Source organism: Triturus cristatus, chromosome 4_2 (assembly GCF_964204655.1).
Source record: "Triturus cristatus chromosome 4_2, aTriCri1.1, whole genome shotgun sequence".
Lineage (NCBI taxonomy): Eukaryota > Metazoa > Chordata > Amphibia > Caudata > Salamandridae > Triturus > Triturus cristatus.
Window position 1 is genome coordinate 966,146,959 of NC_140586.1, and position 12,601 is coordinate 966,159,559.

A 12,601-nucleotide genomic window follows, 5' to 3' on the forward strand; every position below is an offset into this window, starting at 1 on the left:
TTGAAATGGAGCACCATTTCCTCCGACTGTGAGAGGAGGTCTAGACAGCCTGGCAGCCTGAGAAGGGGACATCCAGAGAAGCGCTGAAGGTCTTCATACCACACTCCCCTTGGCCAATCTAGTGCAATGAGAATTACTTAGAACCGGGTCTTAGTGTATCTTCCACAAAACCCAAGAAATGAAGGGAAATGTGTAGTGCCCTTGAAAGTTTCACCTCAACTGAAACATCCACCAACACCCCATGAAGGGATACTGGACGGCACAGAACTGCTGGCATTGAGCATTTTCCAAAAAGGCAAACAAGTCCACCTGGGGAGTACCCCACCAAGTGAAGATATCCTAAACTAATACCCATAGCGGACGCCACTCATAATCGGCAAACCACTTCTGCTGCAGCACTGGGGGAGATTATGATGGAGTCAGACAGGGCTTCCCCGTACAGTAGCCACTGCCCATAGAGGCACCACTGCAGGGTTCACATGTGCAAAGGAACATGCAGGACTAGGAGAATGCAGGAAACCATCGGTCCTGGGAGTCATAGGATCTGCAGAACTGTGACTCTTGCTGTATGTTGGAAAGAATTGCATTGCAGTCTCTGAGCTGGAGGAAAGGCCTGGAGAAAAGTGGTGTTCAGTACTGACCTTATGAACTGAAGTTGTGGGCGTCGGGTGGGATTTTGGCTCATTCGTCCAGAACCCAGGTCAAACAGTAGGACTACACTTGACTGTAGATGGGGAGATATCGCCTCTGGAGATCCAACTTTGATTAGCCAATCATCCAGGTTTGGGGAAAAGGTGCGCCCGGCCTTCGGAGATGGATTGTAACCACTGCCATCACCTCTGAATTTGTGAGGTGCCAACTCAAATGGCAGCGCTACAAACTACTACTGCGCAGAACCCCCTGCAAAACACTGATGCCTCTGATGCAAATGCAGTACCAGGATGTGGAAGCGCGCATCCTGCAGGTTGATTGACACCGTACAGTCTCCTGGTTCCAATGCCAGTTACATTAGAGCTAGAGTTTGTCTCTTGAAATTTTCCATTTTGACCTGTAGTGTGGTCGGAAGCGGTGTCAACTGCGCTCTTTGTCCCTGGCCCAGACTATAAAGCTCCTCGCCTCATGGTCCTATGATGGCCTTCGGGTGCTTGCTCTGGCAGGAGTAACAAGACCAGTAGTCATGGTCTGAATCGAAGCACTAGAGGCAGATGAAGAGGGGATCTGTTTTGGATATCAGTCCTTCCCAGTACCTACGGGGTTTGAACCCTCTCTCTAGGGAGGAGACACGATACTCCACTTGTTGGAAAATGCCTGTGGGAAAACATAAGACTCTTTGAGAGAGTAAGCGCTGGACCAGTGCCTTAGGAGTAGAACAAAGGGAATTGATGACCTTGTGCTGGAGTGCTTTCAGATGCTGCTTTTGCTACTGATGCAATGCTAGCGTCTCCTACCGGCAATGTGATAGCCTTGAAGATTCCTGATCCATACTGGCACCTGGGATTATGCTTTAAGTGAGGAAGCGTCAGGTAAAAGTATCCATCAGATGTGATCTCTCTTTAGTCAGAGGTACTGAGACGCTTGACTCTCACTGTTTCACAAAACCTTCAATGCAAAACATGCCGTGAAGGACAGAACTCTGGCGGCAAAGAAGTGCTGTGCTCAGTCCGGTATTTAACAGCAAGTAACAGTTCCATTTCCAAGTTCTGAAAGTGACCTAATCCAAACTACCACTACAAGCTGGTTGTGATGATGCACAGCAGCAGGGACTCAGCACTTTGTTAAAACGATCTCAGTGAAATGCAATAGTTTCTACCATCTTTGGCTACTGAAGGTGTGTCCTTTTCTTTCTTCTGACATGAATATTTTATCGTTGAGCTCCTTCCTCTATTCAAGGCTGGGTTATGAGAACACTGTAGTTTGTGGCTCCAGCAACACAAAAGCAAATTCCAGATGATTCTAAATGCTACGGTCTAGTGGTTTGAGAAAGTCTCTAATGCATCAGAAACTTTCACTCTTTGCTCACGAGGCAGCATGTTTTTTAAGTTCTTGCATTCTCCAGCAGAGTTTATAAAATTAGGGCTCCTTTTCTTCTGAATCCAGATTTCTTTCCCAGTGTCAAGGTTGCAGAAATGCATAACAGAGTCAATACTTGTGGATTCTAGCTTCTAAGAGCTGAAATTCTTTACCTCTCAATATTTAATCTTTACTTAACCAACAAGCCTTCAGAAACGTCATTAGAAGTAAACATTTCAACATCTTTTTCTCATATCAATAATGTTGCCATCATGCACTAATTCTATCAATGAAAAAGTTAGGATTTGGTCAAATGATTCTCTGCAAACAAGAAACTCATAAAATATTTTTACATGCAATTAATCAAACAATGAATCATTTACATAGTCAGTGGTGAGCGGTCCAATCCCCCAAGGATCCAGCTGTTGAACGTCACTGGGGAATTGCCACTATGGTGGGTGCATTTACAGATGCACGTGATGATGGAAATGAGCATCACTTCTCCCGTGTCAGGTCTTGGGAGGGACATGTGCACTGCAAGCATTAACCCAGAGAGTTAGAGATCACAATGTCCTACTTTCACTTCTCATGTTTTTAGGTCTCGCCTACGCAGCGCGCATTGTTTGGCGATTCCCTTGCGGGAGCGAGCTTTGAAAAATGGTTCCTGCTCGCTCCCGCAAGGGAAACCGGCGCTGGCCCCCTCCTCGCTCCCTGCTGCCGTGCGAGGCACACCGTGCGCTTCTCTGCCATGCTGATACGACGCCTAGAGCAGCCCTCCTGCACGCGCCCCAGTGTCTGTTTATGTATGTACTGTGCTGGCCCTCAGTGTTTCCGCCATGTTGAAGTGGCGCCTAGAGCCACGTCCTCCTGCATGCGCTCTGATGTCGCTCTCGCACAGTCAGCGACTGAGTAGTGCGAGAGAAGGCAGACATTAGCGTGCTTCAAAGTCTGCCTCTAAAATGCATTTTTAATTCCATTATGCTCTTCTCCCACCGCAAGCCTATCATGAAAATACCCCAAAAAGAACAAAAGCGCCGTCATTTTGTACACACAGGCAGATGACCAATGTCCAGCACGGCAGCCATGATAGCGGCAGGCAAGGCTTGTTTGTTGATGCTGTTCTGATGACTACTGTAGACAGTCACCAGCAGGGGGTGGAGCACCAAAACTGATGTCTGCCCCGTACTCTCGGTCGCTTCTCGTCCCTGCACATACTGCATGGTACATTCATATCCAAACGAAGGTTGCAGTTTATTTTACATTTCTTCTACCTATCACATCCACCACATTCACGTCACCACCATTCCAAATGTGCATGCTGGCACATTAAATTACCACTGGCGTTGTTGTTGACGCTATGTTGTTACTGGCGCCGTCACGAAGGATCACAGAGGAGGCGGCTGGGGCCATACATTCCTTAAGTAAACTCCTGTTTTCTTATTTTATACATTAATCTAGGTTTGTGGCTTTGCAATCTCACTCCCCGCCATCCCCAAAAGTCCCCCGGTATCTACGCCGACTGCTGTTTTATATTCTTTCCTGGTTCTTTCTGAGAGCAGTGTATGCCCCCCCCGTCCCGTCGCGTGCTGCCATCCATCTCTTGTTTTGAAATCTCACTCTCTTCCTTTGGGCCTTAGCTGTAGCAACAGTGTACTCTTCCCCTCTCCCTCCCAAGAGCAGCTCTGTTCTTTCCATACATGTTCTCTTTTATGCACCGAGTTTTATTCCTGCTGTCCTTTCATGGCTCAGTGGCAGATGCTCTTATGGGAAAACAAACACTTTATGGTCAGAGAAACATGAATTTGCTGCTCTCGCTCCAATGGGTGATGCTTGTGGTTTGTAAAACAAGCTCTTGCCCTGTGTGAGTGTTTTCTTTACCTCACCTTTTTAAAGTCACCCTGGATTTAAATAGCGGTGGGTATAGTCGGTAAGACCTTCTATGCCATTGTATGTATGCTTTGTTTCAGTGATTTTGCACCTCAACAAAACGCTAAGAATTTGATGCGAAAATGTTACTACATATATTAAATTGGAATTAGAGATTAGAGATATTAGAGATTGGGCATCCTTGTTTTCCAGGCAGTTAAATTCTTTGTGTTGGTACGCCCATTGTTCTCTGTGGTAGCAACTTTTCTTCTAAGTATCTCACATCACTGTTCCCTTTGTTTTCCTTTTATTTTATAGTTTTTTTTCCTTTACCTTCTTGAGCAGTGCGTTGGAGGAGTGGAGCGATCACGACCTTGTGTGGGGGATACAGCATTCATGGTAGATTACATGAGACTTGGATACCTAATCTGTATTGGGGTGAATGTTGGTGTATCTGCTCCTTGCATTAGATCAAAAAAGATGTGCTTTTGATGTTAAGAGATCTGTATTTTCATAATGTTCTTGTTGACTTTACTGCTGACAACCCTGCCAGATGCACTGAGGTGATCCCTGCTGGTTCTATTGCTTAGGGTGGATATAAATATAATCTTATTTGATTGTGGTCACAATTACAACACCAATAATATCAGTAGCTCGGGATAATTCTCATTTAACATAAGTAGGTATTGCTACAGAAAAAGTAGGGGATGTCTACGCTGGACAATAAGCATACTGGACACCACAACAGAATTCAGGAATGCGGCCCATTTAAAATTTGGAAAAACTTATGGAACCTTTCGACAGTTTTGCAGTTCTCAGGAAATACATTCCATATTTTGATTTCTAAAGGTAACAAGCATTGGCATAGCCAATAGGTCTCGCCTTTGGGACCTTATAAGTGTTTAACCATGCAACAGTTGATGTTGATGCACCATGGATATTGTGCTGCATAACTAAATACTTATAAAGGTCCCAAAAGCGAGACCTATTGGCTATGCCAATGTTTGTTGGACTCTGTTCTCTGGCTGCAGCAGCGGAAATATCAAACCACCAAACCCCACAATTAGCTATGAATATTCTCCAGTGCCTGCTTGTTAAATTGATTTGAGTGTGTTGGGTTTATAGGTTTTACCCATAATCCTTAAAGTTACCCGAAAATACCCTTGTTAGTCCAAGCATTGTCCATAGTGTTGAGTTTACAGGTAGTGTGATCAGGTGTGTGTGGATGTTGTTCTTTATAACTCTACTTTACCAAAGTAATAAACAACACTATTTCTTTTCTTTTAGTCTGCTAATGTCTTAATGTGTTTCCTGCAACTTCATTTATTCTGCTTATCTGTAGAGAAATTAAATGAGCAATCATTGAGCAGAGATGCTTATTTTACAAATATCTGTGTTGCTTCCTTTTTGCTACGCAGAGTGTCTATCTTCTACTTATCATCCTTCGGCATTTAAATGCCCCACATAATTGTAACTTTATCAAGTTCGATAATTCGCTGATGGCTTTGTAGGGGTGGTAACCGACTAAAGCTCTTCTGTTATTAACTGCACTGGAATGATTTCCCCCCGGTGCGTGTTTTCTGATATCTTTTGAACTCTGAAGATTGACTAAAGTTCTTCACACATTCACCGCAATGGTATGGTTTTAACCCTGTGCATGTTCGCTGACTTCTTAGGAGGTATAATAACCAACTAAAGCTCTCACATATTTACTGCAATTATATGGTTTTCCCCTGTGTGTGTTCTTAGATGTCACTGTAGGGCTGGTCATTGACTAAAGCTCTTCACACATTAACTGCAGTTGTATGTTTTATCCCATGTGTGTGTTCGCTGATGCCTTTGGGGGTGTGATAACCAACTATAGCTCTTCACACATTCACTGCAGTTGAATGGTTTTTCCCTAGTGTGTGTTCAATTATGTTTTTGTAGCTCAGATAATTGACTAAAGAATTTTGCACTATCACTGCATTTGAATAGTGTTTCCCCTGTGTGTGTTTGTTGATGTCTTTGTTGCTCTGATAAATGACTAAAGCTCTTCACACATCCGCTTCACTTGAATGATTTTTACCCTGTGTGTGTTCGTTGATGTCTTTGTAGGTCTGATAACTGACTAAAGCTCTTCACACATTCACTGCACTTGAATGGTTTTTCCCCTGTGTGTGTTCGTTGATGTCTTTGTAGGTCTGATAATTGATTAAAGCACTTCACACATTCACTGCACTTGAATGGTTTTTCCCCTGTGTGTGTTCGCTGATGTCTGCGGAGGTGTAATAACCAACTAAAGCTTTTTTCACATTTACTACAATGGTATGGTTTTAACCCTGTGTGTGTTTGCTGATGTGCTTGAAGGTGTGATAACCGACTAAAGCTCTTCACACATTCGCTGCAATGGTATGGCTTTTCCCCTGTGTGTGTTCGCTGATGTCTTTGGAGCTGTGATAACTGACTAAAGCTCTTCACACATTCGCTGCAGTGGTATGGTTTTAACCCTGTGTGTGTTCGCTGATGTACTTGGAGGATTGATAATTGACTAAAGCTCTTCACACATTCATTGCAGTGGTATGGCTTTTCCCCTGTGTGTGTTCGCTGATGTCTTTGTAAGATTGATAACTGACCAAAGCTCTTTTCACATTCACTGCAGTGGTATGGTTTTTCTCCTGTGTGTGTTTGCTGATGTACTTGGAGGGCTGATAACTGGCTAAAGCTTTTCATACATTCACTGCAATGGTATGGTTTTTCTCCAGTGTGTGTTCGCTGATGAACGCGTAGAATTGATAACTGACTAAAGCTCTTCGCACATTCACTGCAATGGTATGGTTTTTCCCCAGTGTGTGTTCGCTGATGTCCGTGTAGGATTGATAACTGACGAAAGCTCTTCCCACATTCACTGCAATGGTATGGTTTTTCCTCAGAGTGTGTTCGCTGATGTCTTTGCAAGTCTGGTGATCGACTAAACCTCTTCACACATTTACTGCATCTGAAAGGCTTTTCCCCAGTGTGTGATCGCTGATGTACTTGGAGGTGTGATAACCAACTAAAGCTCTTCTCACATTCACTGCAGTTGAATGTTTTTTCCCCTGTGTGTGTTTTCTGATGTCGGTAGAGGTGTGATAACTGACTAAAGCTCTTCAAACATTCATTGCACTGGTATGGCTTTTCCCCTGTGTGCATTCGCTGATGTCTTTGGAGATCTGATACCTGACTAAAGCTCTTCACACATTCATTGCACTTGAATGGTTTTTCCTCTGTGTGCGTTCGCTGATGTCTATTCAGGGTTGACAACAGCCTAAAGCTCTTCACACATTCACTGCATCTGAATGGCCTTTCTTCTGTGTGGTTTTGCTGATGTGCTTGGAGATGTGATAAGCAACTAAAGCCCTTCTCAGATTCGCTGCAGTTGCATGTTTCATCCCCTGTGTGTGTTTTCTGATGTTTGTAGAGGTGTGTTAACTGACTAAAGCTTTTCACACATTCACTACAATGGTAAGGCTTTTCCCCTGTGTGCTTTCGATTATGTCTTTGGAGATCTGATAACAGCCTAAAACTCTTCACACATTCACTGCATCTGAATGGCTTTTCCCCAGTGTGTGTTCGCAGATGTACTTGGAGGTGTGATAACCAACTAAAAGTCTTCTCACATTCGCTGCAGTTGTATGTTATTTCCCCTGCGTGTGTTTTCTGATGTCTGTAGAGGTGTGATAACTGACTAAAGCTCTTCAAACATTCACTGCAGTGGTATGGCTTTTCCCCTGTATGCGTTCGCTGATGTCTTTGAAGATCTGATAACTGACTAAAGCTCTTCACACATTCGTTGCACTTGAATGGTTTTTCCCCTGTGTGCATTCGCTGATGTCTTTTTAGGGTTGATAGCAGCCTGAAGCTCTTTACACATTCACTGCATCTGAACAGCTCTTCCTCTGTGTGTGTTTGCCGATGGCATTTTAATATGGATGAGAAACTAAAGTTCTCGCTGCATGTGTATGATTCTTCTTGCTTGATTAGTGTCTCTGGGTCAGGGATATATTTGTCTACATCCCATGACTGTGTTTCCTGAAGGGTCAGCATGGCTGATAAAGCACTTGTATTATTCCCACATTTCCTGCATTTGTTTGCATTTATAACATTTGATTTCCAATTTAAAAATAAAGTACAATGGCCACTAAACACTGGCCACACTCATAATATTAGACAGACTTCCTTGCGAGAGATTTTGTCTTTTGATTGGATAACAGGTTTTGACACTTGTGGGTAAAAATAAATCCTTCTCGTTGGTGCAATAGGGGCAGTGCTCTAAATGTTAGACAGCAGTACTCCTTTTTCTTTTACACTTTAGTTGTTTGTCTCCACTCTGTTGTGCTTTTCTCTGGTTGCTGTGGTATAGCCAGAAAGAGTTTACAATGCACCAAGAGCACTGAATGATGGTCTGTTGTCATTTTAGGAATCAAAGCACTGCTGTAAACACATTAGACCGATCCCATGATCACAGCTGAAGGTGGTTTGTCAGTATCATTGCCTTAATTTTCTAGAGGTCCTTTCCTCAGTCCTGTGACGTGGAGGTGCACAGCTCAGACTCTTACATCCACTGAATTATCCTTCACAGCCTCTTCCAGGATCCGTCCGTCTCTGACTGAGCAGATGTTTTCCTGAATACTGAAGTTCAATTATTTCTGACCATTATTTGTAGATTTACAGAAACATTGCTGTTATTCAAAAGCATTTCATGCTTTCAAAGCTTGTTTTCTGTTGGATGTAAAGAGATTTAAAATTATGAATTGCAAATGTAACACAATGTGAATACACAATATTTAACTGGCTTTAAACAACATTTCCACTTTACCATCTTTGAAACTTAGCAAGGATTATTTCACCATACACAGCTATTTAAGCAAACATTCTGTTGAACATGTCATATCTTATTAACTCCTGAAAAGGAGGTGAATTACCAGTGCTCACAGAGTAACTTAAAGAAAGGGCGCTCACGGAGCACCACGTGCTAGAGGAAAAGCTTTAGGTAGATGCACATGGACATGACTTAATTTAAACAACAACAGATTGTGGAAAAAGAGAGATCAGGACGTATGGCTGTTTCTTCAGTTTCAGTGAGTCTATAACAAAGTTGACTCCTCTGGAAGTACATAACAAAGTTAACTGCATTCACATACTTCAGTGCTTTCCTTTTCACATTATATCAGCTCAAGTGCAAACTCCTGTCTTTACCTTACTGTTCGTTAAGTACTCGTTGCCACCTTTCTCAACCCTCCCTGGGGTTCATTCAAGCATTTCTGGTTTCTTCTGACCTAAAAGATTGGAACATTATCATGTGCTGAGGTGTTTTTTTTTATTGTTGTAACATCCATCCATCTCCCTAAAATTAGTGCAACTTGCAGGGCCTGGTTCTGGCCGCACACGTTACATAAACAAGAGATTTTTTAGTTCGTCCTAATGTAGCTAATGTTCAGACCTTGTTGCATTTCAAGCTGCAGCTCCTTCCAAAGCTCTTGTAAAACTGCGATTGGTTCATTATAATGTCCGACTTAACACTGTGCACGCAGATAAGGCAAACATTGATTGATGATTTAATATTCAGTTATTTAGTCCTTATTATTGAGACTCTAAGACAACCAATAAAGTATTGAATATGCTACTTACCAGTAGGCATCTGTTCTTGGCATGTAGGGCTGCTGACATTCATATCTGTGCATAGATCGCCGCCTAGTGTTGGGTCCGGATGTTTGCACGTTGTTGTCCTGGAAGAGTCTTCGAAGTATCCTGGGATAGGTGACTCCTCCCCTGGACTACAGTGCGCATGGGCATCCTCTCCATCCTCAGATTGTTTTTCGCCATTGTGGCAGTGATGGAGTAGATATAGAAAGTGATGACCATGCTTACAGAAATTCTGAGAGCTGCAGCTGCTACAGGCGCCGGGGAGGAGGGAGGGTGATATGAATGTCAGCAGCCCTACATGCCAAGAACAGATGCCTACTGGTAAGTAGCATATTCAGTTCGAGGCATGTGGGCTGCTGAATTCATATCTGTGCATAGAATATATAGCAGTGCCCTCTTATTAGCAGCGGCTACCAGTGCCAGCTGCAGCGGTCTGAAAAAGAGTTTTGAGAACAGCCTGTCCTACAGCTGCCTGCTGTTTTGATTGCACATCTACACAATAGTGTTTGGTAAATGTATGTGTAGTGGACCAGGTGGCTGCTCTACATATGTCATGCAAAGGAATGTTTCCTAGGAAAGCCATTGAGGCCCCTAACTTACGCGTTGAGTGGGCTCGAGGGGGAATCGTTAAAGTGCCTTTAGCCTTTTGATAGCAAATTTGAATACATTTAACGATCCATCTGGCTATTCCTGCTTTGGAGATAGCGTTACCTTTGTGGTGTGGGGCAAAGGCAACGAAAAGTTGTTGTGTTTTCCTAAAGGGTTTGGTCCTGTCGATATAATACATGAGGGCCCTTTTGACATCTAGTGTATGGAGTGCCCTTTCTGCGACAGTTTGTGGGTTTTGGAAGAAAACGGGCAGTTCAATGGTTTGATTCATGTGGAACTGCGATACCACCTTCGGCATGAATTTGGGGTTGGTACGTAGTACGACCCTGTTGGCGTGAACCTGTATAAATGGCTCTTGAACGGTTAGTGCCTGGAGTTCACTAACTCTTCTCAAAGAAGTGATCGCTACTAGGAAAGCTACTTTCCAGGTAAGGAATTGAATCTCGCATGAGTGTAGAGGTTCAAAGGGTGGACCCATCAGGCGTGTGAGGACCAAGTTGAGGTTCCACATCGGAGCCGGTGGGTGGCTTGGTGGAATGACTCGTTTGAGTCCTTCCAAGAATGCTTTGATGGCAGGCACTCTGAATAGAGAGAGGTGCTGCCTGGTCTGCAGATAGGCTGATATTGCGATCAAATGGACACGTATAGAGGTGTACGCCAGATTGCATCGGTATAGGTGTAATAGGTAACAAATAATGTTTTGGATGGATGCGTCTAGCGGGTTAATGTCATTATTATTGCAATAAATGACGAACCTCTTCCATTTGGCTGCATAGCAAGCTCTGGTAGTGGGTCTCCTGGCCTCCTTAATGATGTCCAAACAGTCAGGTGGCAGGTTTAGGTAGCCGAACTCTAGGACCTCAGGAGCCAGATTGCCAGGTTCAGCTGTTGTGGATCTGGGTGCTGAATCTCTCCATGGTTCTGCGTCAAATGCTCGGGTTTGACCCGCAGCCTTTGATGGGGCACCACGGAAAGTTCGAGAAAGGTGGTGTACCACGGCTGGCGTGCCCACGTTGGAGTAACCAGGACGAGCGTCAGTGAGTGTTGACGCAGTTTGCGTGCCACCAGCGGTATCAGTGGTGCTGGGGAAAAAGCATACGCAAATCTGCCGGACCAGTTCATCCATATCGCATTGCCCTGCGACTGCGGATGTGGGAACCTGGCGGCAAAGCTTTGGCATTTTGCGTTTTCGCTTGTGGCGAATAGGTCTATCTCTGGATGACCCCACTGCTGGAAGTACGGTTGGAGTACTGATGGGTGTAACTCCCACTCGTGCATCTGGTGGCTGTGTCTGCTGAGCAGATCCGCCATCTGGATGTCTTTGCCGGGGAGGTGTTCTGCCATGAGGAACATGTTCCTTTGAATGGCCCACTTCCACATGCTCTGAGCCAGATGAGACAACTGTGGAGAGTGTGTTCCTCCCTGCTTCTGTATGTAGTACATGGCAGTCATGTTGTCCGTCCGGATCAACACGACTTTGTTGCACAAGTGTACTTTGAATGCTTTCATAGCGAGGAAGATTGCCATCAGCTCTAGAAGGTTGATGTGCATCTTCTTTTGTTGTTGTGTCCATAGTCCCTGCACTGTGTAATGGAGTACATGAGCTCCCCATCCCTGGAGAGACGCGTCCGCCGTCAGTATTATCTGTGGGACAGGCTCTTGGAACGGTCGGCCCTTGCAAAGGTTTTGTGGATTCCACCAATGCAGAGAGTTGTATGCCCGACCGCTCACCAACACTAGGTCTTTCAACTGTCCTTGAGCCTGATTCCACTGACGTGCTAAGCACTCCTGAAGCGGGCGCATATGTAGTCTCGCGTGGGGGACTATGAAGATGCAGGAGGCCATCATGCCTATCAACTGCATGAACACTCGGGCGGAAGGGAGTGTTGTGGTTTGAACTTGGAAATCAGCATTTGCATGCTGTTGATTCTCACCAAATTTGGCTGAGCTGTGGCCGCCAGAGTGTCTATAGTCGCACCTAGGTACTGTTGTACGTGTGCGGGCTGTAGATGGGATTTTGGGTAATTCAGTGAGAACCCCAGACTGTGAAGGAGGTGAATGGTGCGGGACATGTGGCTGGCACATTGCTGGGCTGACCTCGCTTGAACGAGCCAGTCGTCCAGGTAAGGGTAGACGTGTATGTGCTGCCTCCGTAGATGTGCCGCCACAGTAGCTAGGCACTTTGTAAACACCCTTGGTGCCGTTGTCACGCCGAAGGGAAGGACTTTGAATTGGTAGTGCTGCCCTTGAACAGTGAACCTGAGGTATTTTTTGTGTGAGGGGTGAATGGGTATGTGGAAATACGCATCCTTGAGGTCCAGTGTGGCTAGAAAGTCTCCCTGCTTGAGCAGCGGGAGGACTTGCTGTAGAGTGAGCATGTGAAAATGCTCGGAAAGAATGTATCTGTTTAGGGGTCTCAGGTCTAATATAGGTCTGAGTGACCCGTCCTTTT

At 44.7% G+C, this 12,601-nt stretch overlaps 1 pseudogene across 1 annotated transcript in view; it reads right to left on the bottom strand.

The window, feature by feature from the left end:
* Positions 1-1,552: 1,552 nt before the first annotated feature.
* The window catches only part of LOC146839159 (uncharacterized), a 44,053-nt pseudogene continuing 33,004 nt past the window's right edge, over positions 1,553-12,601 (bottom strand). The window contains exon 2 of the transcript XR_014960797.1: positions 1,553-8,616. The product of XR_014960797.1 is annotated as an uncharacterized LOC146839159 (transcript). The remainder of the gene's footprint in view (positions 8,617-12,601) is intronic.